At 35.3% G+C, this 17,371-nt stretch overlaps 1 long non-coding RNA gene across 1 annotated transcript in view; it reads right to left on the reverse strand.

Moving 5' to 3' along the window:
- Positions 1–7,483: 7,483 nt before the first annotated feature.
- The window catches only part of LOC140326203 (uncharacterized), a 38,324-nt gene continuing 28,436 nt past the window's right edge, over positions 7,484–17,371 (reverse strand). Inside the window, exon 4 of the long non-coding RNA XR_011919800.1 lies at positions 7,484–7,723. This is a non-coding gene — a long non-coding RNA (uncharacterized lncRNA). The remainder of the gene's footprint in view (positions 7,724–17,371) is intronic.

The following is a 17,371-nucleotide window of genomic DNA, read 5'->3' on the forward strand; positions in this document are numbered from 1 at the left end:
TGGAAAGAAGAAAGACAACTTCTTCCAATTCTGAAGTGTTACGTATCAGGACATAATAAAAAAAAAATCATGTGGTCATTAAAAGGTTCCAAAATTATTTAAATTTAACCTTAGGTGTGTAACGCACAGAGAGACAGGAGTCTCTCTAGGGGTTACGGCTTGCACGGAGGTGGCATGAGCCCTGAGAAGGGCCAGGGGGTAGAGTCTAAGCAGTAACCAGGTCTTCTCCAGAGCCTCTGATTGTGAGGATGTTGGGCCGCTACTTACTGATAGATTGCGGTCCCTGGGCACACCGAGGTGGGAAATTACGTGCCTAATAACAAAGCAGAAGGCTAGGGTCGAGGCAGAAAGCAAGCAAGAGAGGTCAGGTCACATGCCAGGGGTCAATTACCAGGGATCCAGGAGACAGACACTAGTGACACAGGGGCCACTGCAGGCACAGGGAACACAGGAGAACTAGGAACTAGCTCAAAACAACTAGGGGCTCTGCACAATGGAGACACGTTGCACGAACACTGAGTGCAGTGTGTGAGCTAGCTAAATAGCCAGGGCTGGTCATGAGGCTATTTCCTGATTGGCCAGTGCATTGGACGCAATTGATGAAGCTTGGAAACAGAGGCACGCCCACCATCAGAACTGCCTGCATGCGCAGGAGAGAGGTGTCTGCGCTTTAGTGAGGGAGAGGTAAGTGTGACAAGGTGTAAAAAAACCTTATATAACAAAAAAAAATCCAAAATGGAGAATCTTTGTGTGTAAGACAAAGTATCCTATGATTCAGTAACTTGAAGAATCTCCTTTAGCAGCAATTACTAGGTGTTTTTTGTATAACTATCAGTCTCTCATCATCATCCACATCATTATGGAGGAATAATAGCCCATTCTTCTCTACAACATTGCTTCAGTTCATTGAGATTAATGAGCATTTATGTACAGCTCTCTTAAAGCGGACCTATCACCAAAATGTTACTATATAAAGGGGTAGATAACCCTGTTAAATAAAGGAAAAATTAGCTTTTAAAACTTTTTTTCATAGGAAGCCCATGCCCTTCTGTCTTTACTACTGCGGACGACTATTATTTTTAATACAACTAGTAAGTTAGTAAGGTCCCGCAAGAACGCAAATGGATTGAGTTAGTATCTGATTTCGGCTAAAATTGTTTGGAAGTAGCTGATGCTTTGACATTGTGTTAACACAGACCAGCAAACTATGAAAACTTCTGCCTTTTTAGAGGTGGTCGCACTTGCTGATAGTTAATTTGATTAACCATTTGATTAACCTCACCTGTCAACTACTTACCCTTCTATGGAAGTTGTAAGTGTGTACCTACTTTTTCATATACTGTCTTCACATTTTAACTTTGACTTTAACTTTAACTTAAGTCTTTGCTAAGTAAATAATGACATGGTGTAACATGTTATGTGTTGTTGATCATCTGAGGTTGTATATATCTAATTTTAAGATCTGCTAAGAACCATGTGATTTTTTGATTTGCAAAACCTTAGAATTGACAAAGTTTATCCTCTTTTTTCTTATGACTGTATGTCCTATTTATATGAATAAATCTTTTGCATTCAAATGTCCTTCTGTTATTCATATGATTCAATAAATATTTATGGCCACTATTCATATTTCTCATATATTTTCTGTTTCCCCATACTTATAATATCAGCATGCATTGTTTCTTGAAATATTTGAAGGAACAGTCATAAAACTATCTTTCTAAAGCTACAATATGTATAAGTCTGAGGCATTAATAAAAGAGACCATAGAATAAAATATATAAAAGACTTTTTCCATGCATTATCAAGTGGATTTCTAACAAGAAACACTAGAATTAATATATCTCTGCATAGCTTCTGTGAAGATTTGTCTGTCAGGAGGTGAGGCGGTACACCAGTTATAGATGATAATAACATTCATATTTTCAACATTCCAGCAACTCTCAAGAAACATCAACAACCCCACATTTCAGTGGAAGTGTTATTATTCTGGTGTTAATTTTAGTCTTGGACATCTACTTGAATTGGAAATTTCTGAATTTAATCTTGAATATTAGGACTAAACAAAGGTATAATCCAGTAAACCTAAATACACAGTTGAAATACTGTCACTGCTCTGGAGAAAAAAAGATTTTTGGTAGTACATGATGGAGTTTATTCATTGGCAATAATTTAATTTCTATATGTATTTGCAATTTTCATATGCAGAAAATAATGTTTTAAATTTTGTCTAATTAGTGCACTGCTTCACATGTGAAAGTACACTTACAGTATAGGTTATAATGCTGAAGAAGCTGACTCAGGCTGCAGAGTGTCTCAATAATAAAATAATCTGCTGGATTGCATACATTGATCTAATACAAATGTTTACTTTTGTGTGTGTCCAGAATGAAAACAATTGCAGCTTCATCTTTGCCTCAGGCTAAAGAAAGGAAATGTAAAGCCAAGGGAGTTATTTTGTGCAATTCAGTTTCAGAATTTTCAGTACACTCTATTTAAAATGAAAAGGTTAATGGGCTTAAAAGTATACATGAGAAAATATTATTATATCTTGTTATGCTTCCGAATTATTTTATAAAAAATGATTATAACTTGTTATTGGAATTGTTTGAACATGGCCACTTTATTTAAATATTGTACTATTCCATTTTTTATCAATTTTATTAGATTCATAAAACCACTCAATAGCATCACCATACTGGTTTGTATGGCACAATATATCATAAAAAGGCTTGTTTCATGCTGGCAGATGGCAAGACAGGCAAATGTACAGAAGCATTCACAGCAGTGATTGATTTACATGTACGGTTATTGCCATCAAGGATTTGGTTGTGTTTTCTCTGAGACTTCTCATTCTATGTCATCCCCCTATAAGAGTTCATGATGACCTGCTCTTACCGACTAAACTGGGAAGATTTTTTTCAAATTACTTTAATATGAAGAACTCAGAAATATGTCCTCTTGTACCTTAAGATCCTATTTTCAGTGTTATGAACATTAGGGGTTTTTATAAAATAGTGAATGGGGTATTCAGTAAGCATTCTCTGGTGTAGAATGAATCACTGCATTAAAAAACATATTAAATCTGGAATAATCTCCAAACTAAATTGTTTGGTGAATCTCAGATTCACTGCCTTATGAAGTGACCCCTGAGTAACAATGAAGTGGAATTTTTTATAAACAACTAATACCATGGCTGGATATTTATCAATGGATACAGTTTTCTGAACCCAAGTACCAACCCCCTGGTCAGCCGTGCTCATATTTTTTTCTCTGTTTTGTCTCACAGTATTTTAATTTAGTTTTTGGTAGGCACCTACGTAGTCTATTATTTTCTACCAATAGTTTTCTTTTGTTTTCAAGTTCTAACCTGGCTAAGAGTATTTTATTCAAGTTTGAAATTGAATAATTTTTCATGATAACAATACAAAATATGTGGCTATTGCATATATAGGAAATCCCCAACTCTTGCCTTTTGTCCCCTATAGGCACAGGCCTCCTAATTTATAGAATGAATGGGTAATCTGAAAAGTGACTAGTGATTTAGCAACAATACTACCTGGTTTTCAAAGATATCAGTCTTGGACTTTTGGGTTCAGTATATGTCAGTGAACATGGGGTGCACACACTGGGCCTGATTTATTAAACTGGGGAACAATTTTAAACAAATTGTTTGTTGACTTCAATTTTTAAGTCTATTTACATTAAAATAGGTATGCTGATTCTGAAAGTGCAGTTAGTTTACTTCTATCATGTCAGTGTTTCTCTTATCTCACTTATATTAATGCGATTACTGTAGCATGGATTTGTATAGGTGATTCATTTACACGCAAGACAGTGTGGTCAGAGGTTGTGCGCTGCTCTACATAGTGAATAAACTAAATTTATTTTTCAACTTACACAGGTATTTCCTTTCTATCATGTCTGGCCCTGCTGTTTCTTGACGTAAGTGCCTAAACAACCCTGATTTATCTTGTTATATCTGTGGCATTTTCACTATTCCCAGTCAAAGTCCGAACATCAGCACATTTGTAGAACAAGCCTTTTCGGCATATTTCAAAGTTAAACTTGGTGATCAGGATAAGTCTTGAGCTCCTCATAATGTGTGCAAACAGTGTGTTGAGGGTTTATGGATGTGGACAAAGGGAACACATGATAAGATGCCATTTGGTATACCTATGGTTTGGTGAGAGCCAGGAGATCATTTCATGGACTGTTACTTTTGTATAGTGAAAACTTCAGGATATAACGATAAAAATAAATATTCCAGTGCCGGTTTTCATTACACTACCCTCTCTTGAAGAACATGATTATGGTGATGAACTAGATGACAACATAATGAAGAGTTTGAAATTGAAGAGGACTCCATTTGTAAGGGAGTTGATCAGCATGAGTTGAGTGATTTGGCACGTTATTTGGGTCTATCAAAGAAGGCTTCAGAACTCCTAGTATCAAGTCTGCGTGAGAAAAATTTCCTTGAAAAAAGAACAAAGGTAAGGTACTTTCGAACCAGAGAAATTGCATTTCTGCAGTACTTTAGAACTGACAGTGGCTTTTTGTATTGCCATAACATACCTGGTTTAATTGGAGGAATTGGGAATACCAATCTATAACTCAACTGAATGGCGACTATTCATCAATAGCTCAAAGTGGAGCTTAAAGTGTGTCCTCCTTCACAATGGCAATATATTTAGGTCAGTCCCATTTGGCCATTCAGTTTCTCTTATATGCAGACATAAAGAGAGTCATTAAGGTATTGCATTATTATCAACATAATTGGGTCATCTGTGTTGACCTTAAAATGGTATGCTTCCTTCTTGGTCAGCAACGCGGATACACCAAGTATCCCTGTTATCTGTGCATGTGGGACAGCGAAGCTCGTGAGAGGCATTGGGTGGAAAGGAATTGGCCTCCAAGATCTGCCCTAAAACCAGCTGATCCAAAATATTCTACATGAGCGACTTGTTGATATAAAGAATAATATATTCCCGCCTCTGCGCATTAAACTGGGTCTGATGAAGCAGTTTGTTAAAGCTTTGCCAACTGAAGGAGACTGTTTCAAGAACAGGACCTGAGGTGCGCCGGGATTTTAGAAAATCCCAGATTTTTTTTTTTTTATAATTACCTCCACACACAGGCAGCTTTCCTCTTGCAGCACCGTGGACATCTGGCACAGTTCCAGGGAGCAGTCAGCAGGGACGTCTCAACGTGTATTTAGTTATATTCAAAGATAATCCAATATCATCCTGTACCTCATTTTGGCATTACCTAGCCTGTCATTTGAAAAAAAAAAAGACTGGTGTGTTTGATGGTCCACAGATTCAGCAGCTTATAAAAGCCGAACATTTCATCAGGACAATGTCAGAAGTCGAAAAGAATTCTTTGTTATCATTCAAAGCCATTGTAATGGACTTTCTTGAAAACACACGAGCAAATAATTACACAGAAATTGTCCAGAAACTCTTGGAGAGCTACAAAATTCTTGGTACCAATATGAGCATCAAGGTGCATTTTCTGCATAGCCATCTTTCTAGCTTCCCGGAAAACCTTGGTGCAGTCAGTGATGAGCAAGGTGAATGATTCCACCAAGATTTGAAGGTTATGGAAGGATGGTATCAAGGTGGAAAGGATGTACATATGATGGCTGACTATTGTTTGAGTATCTGACGAGATTGTCCTAACAATGAACACTCCCGGAAAAACTATAAGCATAAATTTTTACCTTAACCACTTACCCAAATAATTTTCAAATGTTTTACTGTAAAAAAAAGTCATATAGTAATAATAAATTATTTGTATGAACAAAAGAAATGTAAATTAACAGTACAAATTATTATTTCTTTTTTTTATTGTATGTAAAATTTGTATGTTTTTTGACAAAACTGGAGGGTATCCTGTATCGTAAAAACTGGATGTGACAGCAAAAAAAAGGTGTCATTTCTGGATTTACCACCCAAAATTTAGTAAAAAACAAGTGCAAGATCTAACTCTAACAAAAATTATGTTATGAGTGAAGGGGGATATCTGCCAAATGCGGACAAAAAAACTTATAAAAAACGTATAAAACTTAACAGGTTTATACGTTTTAACCCTAACATGTTCTTTCCATATCTCTCTCATATCCATATCTAAATAAAAAAAAGTTTTGGCTGGGATTCTACTTAAACTGTTTAGGCTTGTTCTATAGAAATGTATTTTTTTCGGGCTTGTGGTGCAAAAATTAGATCCTATGACGTCTTTAAACCTGTTAATTATCAAATGATGACTGCATGGAAACTAATTCAATAATTTCACTAAGAGCTAGAGTTTCTTTGAAAATCCCACAATGTATTGAACTTATCAAGCCGCAGAATTGAGCTGAGTCAAGTCAATCTGAAAATAGACTCTTTGTTTTATCAAAAGCCTTTGAGAAGGAAGAAATAAGCTGACTTGGCTTTTAACATTGCAAATGAAACCTCTAAACTGGTATTGCAGCCTCACATATACATCGATTTGTCATAATCAGAAGCTTGAGTAGCCTAATAGTAGACTGCTGTGATTTTCCTTTTGCTTTGTTTATGCCCAATCAGCTTTTAGTAAGTAAGACTCGACAATAGAATGCTTTATTATAAATATGCTAAAAGATATATAGATCTAAAGGAAAGTTGCACAGCATTATCCTAAAGCCAAGAAAAATTTTAAAGTATACAATAATACAGTATTATGGAACCTGAAGTGTTTGCTCCACAGGCATTTAAAGCAACCCTGTCATGTGAGCATCACTACAGGGATTTTTATGTTTATTATGTACAATAAAGCATCACTGTCATTAAAAAAAAAAGTTTGAAAAACAACACAAATACACTTCATGATGTTTCTACTTCCAAAACACCAATCTGTTCAAGAAAAACATCTTCTAAAGTCCACAGGGAAACTGACACTAACGGGAGTGTTGATCTCCTGGGTCCCCTGAATCTGTCACTGGTTCCTTCTGCTGATCTCCTCTTCACTGTTGTATACTATAATGAGCGGAGATCAACGGAGGAATCCGCAAACAGGGAACTAGCTAAAAATCAAAGTGCAATATTTTCAAGGTGTAGCTTTCCTGCATACTTCAGAATACAAATTGTACTGATCTGAGTGGTGTTGTGGCAAAAATCTTATTTGCCAGAACTCTTGTTTTCCTTTATCTAGAGGAAATGCTTTTTTTGTTCTTTCAGTATAGTTAGGGGCATTTAATGCTATTTTTTTGTTTGTTATGTAATCATTATTTGTGTATTGCAGCTTGTAGCTTTACATATCAGGAAAAAAATAAATACTCAAATGTGAAAATAAACAACTAAAAATTTAAAGAGCATGGTCCAGGTGAAACACTTAGCTTTGTATTCTATTATCTATTTTATAAAAGTTTTGCCTGCTATTTAAAATGCCCTGCTGGACCACTTCTTTGGTGCTTAATTAGGTTCAGAAGCTGGAAAGAGATTCCTTCACACCCTTGGCAGATAAACAATCAAATAGTACAGTAAAGAGGCACTCACATATTATTCATTAAATATGAACACTTTATTGTTCTAGTCATCAAAAGGAAAGGCCTGTTTTGCACCTCTTCTATTTAATTATTGTGATTGTGGGTTTTCCTCTTTTGGTTCTGTTAACAAGTGTCAAACTTTGGCAATTTCCTGGCACTTTCTGTCTCCTTGACAATGAAGGACATATAAACAGGACAATATGCCAGGTACAAAGTCTAAAAGTACAAGGAGAAAAAAATGTTTGTGAGAACTAGCAAAAGTCAATAGCAGGTAAAAATGCTCACAACGTATTACATATCACAGTATTTTGATATATCTAAGGTAAAGCAAAAGGAAAATGAGCAGTCCACTCTTCTAGGTAGGGCAGTGGCCATTTCAAAAGCTTGGAATGCTTAATAAAATTATAATGACAGACATTCATATTATAAATCCTATCACATGTTTAGTTCATGATATTTACAAGTGTTTTATATATATATATATATATATATATATATATATATATATATATATATAATTCTCATTATAATATTAAAGATTGTATAAATATATATATATATATCATATTATACAATATATATATATATATATATATATATATATATATATATATATATATATATATATATATATATATATATAAGCTGCAAAGCATAGTGTTGTTTATCATTCAAACAAAAAAAAAATGCTACTCTGTGAAAGCTAAGTTAAATGCTAAATAAAATACAGTGTCCACATCACAAAGTATCCTTGTCATTTAGCTTCCTTTACCACATGAACACAATACATCTCTCCCTATTGTTAGCTGTCCACTGATAAAATCTGGAAGCATACCACTGAAAAAAACTAATTTAGGAACTTCTCACATTGAAAAGAAAGTAAGAAATGAAAGGCTTTTGATCTAATCTTATATTGTAAAGAATGAGTACAATTATTGCATTAAGTGCTAATTAAGGAACCAGCACAGCAAAACAGAAAAAGCTTGTTGTATGGAATAAACTATTACTACATAATTAGCATACTATGTACTTTATCACACATTTAATTTAACACAGTAGAATTACTTACCTAGGTACTGAGCAGGACAAGATTGCCCAATGTGCCCCTGAGTGCCATTTAAAGTACTGTAAACTGGATTGCATCTCTGGGCAAGGTTCATCATAAACAATTGCAATGTTTCTTTTTAGATAAAATATGATTTTGTCATTTATTTTATCCACTTTTACATTGGAGTGTTGTTAGCTGCATCAAGCTTTTTTTACATACTTCCTGCCTTAATGTGCTTACTTTGGTGTCTGCTGCAATTCATTCCAAGGCAACTGTTTCCTGGACTATGCCTGATCATTGTGTATTAGCACAACTAGTTGTAGTCCTCATCAGAGTTGTGTGACAAGTAACATTGCAAGAGAACAATCAGGCCAGAGAGTTTTCACCTCACAACAAAATGTGTCTGAAAAATATGAAGAAAATATGGACTTCCAATGGTATTACCACCATAGGTCACATCCTTTCCAGCTTCATAATGGTGTTGTTTAGTTTTGTAGGCACATGGTTCAATCTTGATTCACATGCATTGTTATAAGGTTGTTGGATAAGGCATGTAACGGTTTTGGAATTATAGCTTTTTGAATAATGGAAATGATTTGCGCTAGCAATGTAGATGACTCCAATATAAGTAATAATTTGTGCAACTGTGAAGTTGAAGGGTTATTGGCTAGACACATTGGGCTTGATTCATTTAAGCTCTACAAGACTGAACAGGATACACTTTCATCCGTGAAGCTAGGTGATCCAGCAAACCTTGAATGAATCTGGTCCAGGATTCAAACAATTTGCATAGCAAACATAGCAAATAGTAACTTTTAGGAAATCCATTCCAGGTTAGCTGGATCACCCAGCTTTACTGATGAGAGTGTATCCTCTCCAGCCTTGGGCAGCTTTACCAAATCGGGCCCATTCTTTCTAATGACACGAGATCAGCAAAAGATAGTATTTGTTTAGACAGAGTGGATTAAATGCTTCATTTGTTAGTATCTCAATTTCTTTATAGGTTGTATTTAGGCTCAAAAAGGTTTTATTTTGATGGTAACCTGGTGGAGGAGCAACGTTGTTCAAACTGTCAAAACTGGTCTATGAGTAGAATGACTAAAATAGTTTATAAGGTTGGATATAATCATGTCCAAGTATGTGAAAAAGCAAATACATATATCAACCTAAATTTTGTGTGAAGTAAGCCCCCAATTTTAAAGTGTAAGTAGTCATATGTAAAGTGGAAGGTGACAGTCATCTATATGGTTTTCAGATCCCCAGTAAAGCTTCTATGTCAGTTACCATGGGAACAATCCAGCAGAACCCATTTTAAACTGTAGCAAGTAAACACATTAAATTATGGACTACTTTAGCCTGTTAAAACTCACAAGACATAATTGATTAAATTTAGATCTACTTTAATGTTGCTAAAGATTATGTTACCGTTTTCTTTTGTCCAACATTTTTAATATTGAGACATGGGTTAGATGTTTTCCATGATGAATAATAAAGAATCTTCTAGTGTCATTAATTTTGGGTTAACCTACCTCACTTGGTAGCTATATCTCCATTCTCCAGCATAAAAGGAATAGGGAGGGATGAGTTTCAAGTGTTTAACATGTTATTTTATCCAGTAACTGTGATCCTCTTCATGTTCATGAATAATCACAATCTTACTAGAACATGTCCCCCAAATTACTGACATTAACATAATGTTTTAACCCCAGGCTTAAAATATGTAAATAGAGGCATATAAATTAAATCATTATTTTGCCTGGAACATGGCTTTAACTTGCTTATGGCAAGATCATAGTTCATAACTAGCAGATGCCTATAACCTGGGCATAAAGTTTATTCAGCAAGAATATGCTGTAGCCTTTCATATTGCCCTAGTGACATCTTGATTACCACTCTTGATGGTCACATGATTATCTTGCAATTTTGAGTGTTCATATTATTTCATTCAGTTAATTGAAGAAAAATGTGTATGTGTTACGTTAAAAACAATCTATGTCCATGACCCTAACATGAATGTATTGCAATCATTTCTTTTCAAAAACTATTTACCATGACCATGGCAAACATTGCACTGCATGCAACCTTTGATTTACTGCATTTTTATCACGTGGCCTCAGGATTGGAGCAGTTATATTATTCTCAGTGTTTTGTGACAATCTCCATTTCAGCCCAATCAGCAAAGGAAGCATAGTCTGCGGTTGCAATGCTTTTTATTCTACTTAGATGGATTTAGACAGTATGACAGCAGTAGTTGTACCTTACTGAAATGTAATCATGAACCCAAACTATAATACAGGCTTGTCATGATGTGTCACAAAAGCCAGCTCCCTCTAGGAAAAATCTTTGCTGTTCACATATTTTCCCAGAGGCTGTAATTTTAATGTCTGTAAAAATTCTGTTCTTATCAGGTGAAGACTGGCAAACACATTCCAAACACCAGACTGGATAGCTAGATTCTGCCAGTATATAGAAACTAAACAAAGCTGTTCAGTATAGTATTACAATTTAATTCTCTGTATTCTCCTTAAGTGTTAAGAATATTACTTTAATTTAATTGTACATCGTGATGCCCAATGTGAACGGTCTAATCAGGTAGATGCAATTTGACTGCACCAAAGGTGTAGTCCCCTAAAAGGGACTACAAGTGGCTGCACTAACACACATTGCCCAGGCATAGAACACTTTTGTCAGAAAGCTGTTTTGGAACTGAATGTCATTGAGTTTCAATCTGCTTTAAAAAAGGGGGTAAATTAATCACTTTATTGCACAAAATGCTGCTCCAGCTTTAATAATTAACACATTTGCTTAGGGTAATAAATGCCAAGGACTTCAGGAATGTGGTCAACACAAGATAAACACACCTTTATTTTCTTGTTTTTTTAATAGCTTTTGTTATTTGTGTTATTATGCATTATACTGAGTTAGGTTGTTTGGTTTCTGGTGTGTGATGATGAAACCATGATGCAGGTCATGGCAAAGAACTCTGTGGGTCCAAAATATGTATTGCAGAGGCTCACTTCTGAACTTTTAGGTTCTTCTGTTTTTGTGTCAAATCATAAGTCACTCAGTCAACCTTATGGTCATATCCAAAAATATCAAAGTATGGGACATTAACGGCAGTTAAATATTATAAAAATGGCATTTTATTTACATAATTTTAAAAGAAGTTTATACATACTCCTCCCCATATAACAATTCAGGGGAAGGTAAATATACATTGTACACATTACATATGTAGGGATCATCTGACGCGTTTCACAGACTAGGTCCGCTTCCTCAGGGATGTTATTAGTACAGACAATAGATGTATCAGCACAAGATGGCGGTCTCCATTTTCTGAATTACATGTATTGGTCTAGGACAGGGGTCAGCAACCTTTACTATCAAAAGAGCCATTTTGCCTCCTCTTCCACTAAAGAAAAATAGTCTGTAGCCGCAAAACATAACAGTTTATAAACTTTTAAAAGTTTTAATATTTTTTTAATTTTACCTGTTACAACAAGTGTGCACGTGTAGGCCTACTTTGAAATAAATTAAACACTGAACTATGCCCCTAGAAGCCTCCAGCTTCTAACGTATCATCCTGTTACATTAGAAGCTGGAGGCTTCTAACGTAACAGGGTAGATTTTTTTGATGGGCAGAGTTCTTTATTTTCTGACGATGCCTTAGCGATTCAATTGTAGGTGGTGTTAGCCATAAGTCCCCCCCACTTGCACCATTATTTTGGTCACCTGTACCGCCTCCCCCCCGTTCCAGAGAAATTGGGGTTCAGATGCTAGATGCTTCCAGCAATGTGTAACAGGGTAGATTTTTTTGATAGGCAGAGTTTTTATGAATTTTTAGGAGGTGTTAGCCACAGGTGTCCTGTACTTGCACCTCAAATTTTTTTCACCTGTACCCCCGTTTCCAGATAAATTGGGGTTTAGGTGCTAGAAGCCTCCAACAATGTGTAACAGGGTAGGGGTTTTTTGATGGGTGGAGTTTTTAGGAGGTGTTAGCCACAGGTGTCCCCCACTTGCACCTCTAATTTTGTTCACCTGTACCCCCTTCCTGTTCCAGAGAAATTGGGGTTCAGGTGCCTCCAGCAATGTGTAACGGTAGATTTTTTTGATGGGCAGAGTTCTTTATGTTCTGATGATAGCCTAACAATAAAATTTTAGGGGGTGTTAGTCACAAGTGTCCCCCACTTGCACCTACATTTTTGGTTTTGTACATCTCCCCATTTCAGAGGAATTGGGGTTCAAAGGAGGGGGATGTCATTGTGCACACCCATTTGTACACGCCACGTGGTAGATTTATTTCACTGGTAGATTTTTTTCATTAGAACACCGGATAGGGAATCCCCCTCCTCCGCAGTGTCTTGGGAGGAAGGGGATCCCCCATCAGAGATCTCCCGGCGGCAGCCAAAGGGAGCCACAACAAGGAGGCTGAAGAGCCGCATGCGGCTCCGGAGCCGCAGGTTGCAGACCCCTGGTCTAGGACAACAATTTTCTGTGGATAAATAGATACCTGAATGGCAATTTTTTGAAAACTTCAAGGGACAGACACTACAAATTGAACATTATGGTGGATGATTAATTTGGGATACCCTATCCCTGTTGTTGTGGTTTTAGCTCTGCTTTATACCTGCCTCCATACCAGGTGACAAAGTGCACTTGTAGTTGAATAGCCTTTTGTGCGGATACATCTATTGTCTGTACTAATTGCATCCCTGAGAAAGCGGACCTAGTCTGTGAAACAAGTTGGATGATCCCTACATATGTAATGTGTACAATGTATTCAGCCCCTGTATGTTATGATGTTATTTACCTTCTCCTGACTCGTTATATGGGGAGAGGCATGTATAAACTTCTTTTAAAACGATGTAAATAAAATATGATAATTTTATAATATTTAACCGCCGTTAAATTCCCACACTTTGATATTTTTGGATATTATAATTGAACTCATTTAGGGATAGTGACAGTATTAAGTAGAATTGAAATTGGGCAAAAAACATAACCTTATATTCATATTTCATATGGGTTTACTTTTGTTGATGGCAGAGAACAGTCAATTTTGGGCACACATAAGCAGTGGCATATTCATAATATACACAATATACTCTATGGAGATGGAAGTCAATAGAATACAGTCTTTTTAATTTTTATTTATACAAACTGAAAGGTTTTAAGTCTGTTCAGTCTGTTGATATGAACACTTGTCTGTGAAACACATCATGAGGAGACTCAACATCTTTTTGTAAACACTTTGATAATTTGTCTTACTTTTGATTTATAAAAACAAAGGTCTATTTTAGAATAATAAAGGAAATTCTGAACTTCCAATTCATGGTCATGTTTGACCTACAGCACTCGGGTGCTAGACATGCAACACGGGTAAACAAATTTTTAAAGTCCATCCTTTTTTTAACAAGGACTTATTTTCCTAATGCCTAGAGTCTGAATACCAAGCTCAGTCAAAATAATTTATGTATGAAATATACAGTCATAACAGGTCACAAAATATTTAAATCTAACCTTAGGTGTAGAACCACAAATTCCACTGTTTCATTATTGGCAAAATTGAAGCCAAAAAAAATTCAAAAGCTTGTAGAGCCACATTTAGCAGAAACAATTTAAATATTAATTTTTGTATGACTTTAAAAGTCACAACATTGTGGAAAAATTTTGAACCACTCTTTTTCTACAACATTGCTTTAGTTCATGGAGGTTTGCAGGCATTTGTTTTTGCACAGCTCTGTTAAGGTTTGAATTGAGGTCTGAACTCTGACTTCAACAACGCAACAATTTATCTTTTTTCAACCATTATGTTGTAGAATTACTGGTGTGTTTGAAATCAGTGTTTCTGCATGATCTAACTTTGGTCAAGTTTAGCTGTTGCACAGATGGCCTTACAACTAACTCTAGAATATTTTGGTATACAAAGGCATTGATGGTCAACTTAATTACTGTAAGCTGCCTAGGTCCAAAAATCTCTACTTTAGTCTCATCTTTTTAAGACTTCTGAAAAGGACTTGTTTTATCTTTTTCTAATGGAACAGTCATGAACTTTACATTTTACCACCTAACTGGGGTCTGCAGAGCCTGAAATATAGTTCATGGGTTTTTTGTTTTTTTTTTTGCAATTTCACTAAGCATTGCATGGAAGATTGGCAAGTGTCTTAAATGTTTCCCACTAAATAATATTTTTTACTGTAATTCAAAGCATTTAATGAGCAGCACCTAGCTGCTACTCACCTTCTTCATTTCTACGGAAGTGTTAAAGGTGTACATGATCTTTTACATGCTGTTTTTGCTTTTTGACTTAGTCTCTGGTAAATATATAAATACACAGTGGGGCATGTGTTGTTCATTTGTATTTACCTAATAATTTAAATAAAATAAATGTGTATATATATATATATATATATATATATGTATTTTAAGTAGCTGTTTTGAAAAAGTGCATAGTCTCTTGTGTTTTATGAAAGGCTGGCAAATAAGGAGGCTTTGTAATTTGAAGTAGTGTGTATCACTGTGAATTTTTGCTAAACTACTGAGAAAAACAGATATGTTGATTTCAGTTTGCAATTAAAGAACAGAGGGGCTGGTGTTAAGTTAGCTTTACAAATTAGGAAAGGTTCTGAAATGTTATCATTGGAAATTTTAGTTAATAATTAAAGAGAATGCAGTAAAAACATGTTAAGTCAACTATGGACAATTTCATGGTTTGGTGATTTGGGTGAGGTGACATTTTAATGTATTAGCAGCTCAGCTTTACTTGTTTTAATGTTTGCACACACTCAGAGGCTAGTTAGGTAGTCTATGTTACAAAAAGCCACGTCAATTCTTTTAATGTTAATGTCATGGGTTCTTATAAAAGCCAAGATGGTTAAGCACCCTTACACTCTACAGGATGTCTGAGCCCGCTTTGGCTAAAGGAAAGTTTATTGAATTATTTAGGTACAGTTTACATTTACTGCTCTTTAAGTACAAGATTTTCCTGACAGCATATAAAGTTATATGTTCTTTTCTACATGTTTACTAAGCTAAGCATGTTAAAAAACTGTTAAAAAAACAAACGTTGTTTGCAAAGCTCATATATAATGACATTTACGCAAAGAACTGAATGGACATATGTTTGCTCTGTTCAAGGAGTATAGTTTTATTTTTCAATTAAAGAGAGACAGTCTAAAAGCAAACAGTTTCAGCTTCTTTCTGTGAATTTAATGTTTATTTGTAAAATAAAGATTTTTTTTTTGTAAGTAGTAAAATGAAAACATATAAAACAATGTGTTTCAAATATAAACGTAAAAAAAAAAATAGGCTTACCAAAATTATTTTAAGTCTTCATTTTCAGTTCAGTTAAAAAATTTTGTCTTTTCCACGTAGTATTTGATAACTTTATATTCTAATGAACCCTCAGTACTTATTACAGGTAGTCCCCAAGTTAAGGACATCTGACATACAGATGACTCCTGGATACGAACAGGGCTTCCCTGCTGGCTCCTGTGCAGGGTGGGGGCTTGTTAGGGGGGAGGGGCGGTTTGCATGACTTGCAGAAGAAATCTTTTTCTAAACAAAGCTGAGGTTGTGGGTAATCTTATGGGGTGAGCTCCTTCTGCAGCCTCTTATAACTCTTTAATGACCAGGACAAACTCTGCAGTTGTTTCTTTCAGCATATCAAAGCACAGCTTGCTCCAGAAGTTAATGAATGTCTAGGCTCCATAAGGATTTTTTTTTTTGCTTTGTTTGTGATTAACTCACATTGAGGATTTTATAGAGTAACTGACACCATGCTGCCTAATAATATGTTGAGACAAACATCTGTACTAATTGCATTTATTAAAATAATGTTCCTGTCCCGACTTACATACAAATTAAACTTAAGAACAAACTTACAGTTTCTATCTTGTATGTAACCTGGGGAATACCTGTACTGTAAAGCAGTCAGACTGCATATGCAGTAATTAATATATTCTTCTATCTGGTTTTGTTATATAATAAGGGCTGCAGTAAGGGTTAAAATTAACCATGCTAGCAGCATGATGAAGAATTAGATTGCTGCTTTCACATAGAGAACAGAGGTCTGGGTCTCAAGTGCTCTGACAACTTGTACCAAGGCTTTATTAGGGCTTTAATGTAGAATATATTATTTGAAACAGAATCAAAATGCCAAGTGAGCCTTCCAAATAATTAGGCATTTAATAGGCCTTAACAAAAAAATACATTGAAAATGGACAGCTAAATAATTACATATGTATACTGAGATGCTTTAAAAAAAGTTCATATTATCCACTAACTTATTATCTTCTGTGGAGTAATTATTATAATAAAGTATTTCCATAGCATCGACATATTACACAGTGCTTTACATATTCCATTGTAACGTCTCTAGCTGTCCTTCAAAGGGGCTCACAATCCAATGTTTCTATATGAAATTTTACAGAGCTTCCATGTCATCTGTGGCACTGCAGACTTTTTATCTGGACTCCCCCCTGAACTCCAGCAATTTTCCTGACACCTTGAGACATTTACCAATGTCCAGCACAAAACATCACTCTGGATAAATTTAATAAAAAGATTGCAAGTGGAGTTATTATCAACTATTCCATCTCTAGCATCAATGAAAGCTTGAAGTCTTTTGTGGTAGTTGTGAATAAGTCTTTTTATTTTCTAGGGTTGTATAGCTGGCTATTCTTCCTGGCCCAAATCTTCCAGGTTATGTGAAATACATTTTGTTTTCTAGCATGAACAGCACATTTTAGGGTTTAAGAATTTCAAGTTGTTTTTTGGTTGCGATGGTCACTATGTAAACCTTTGCGCACAAATGT

The sequence above is a fragment of the Pyxicephalus adspersus genome, chromosome 3, assembly GCF_032062135.1.
Source record: "Pyxicephalus adspersus chromosome 3, UCB_Pads_2.0, whole genome shotgun sequence".
In the NCBI taxonomy this organism is placed as follows: Eukaryota; Metazoa; Chordata; class Amphibia; order Anura; family Pyxicephalidae; genus Pyxicephalus; species Pyxicephalus adspersus.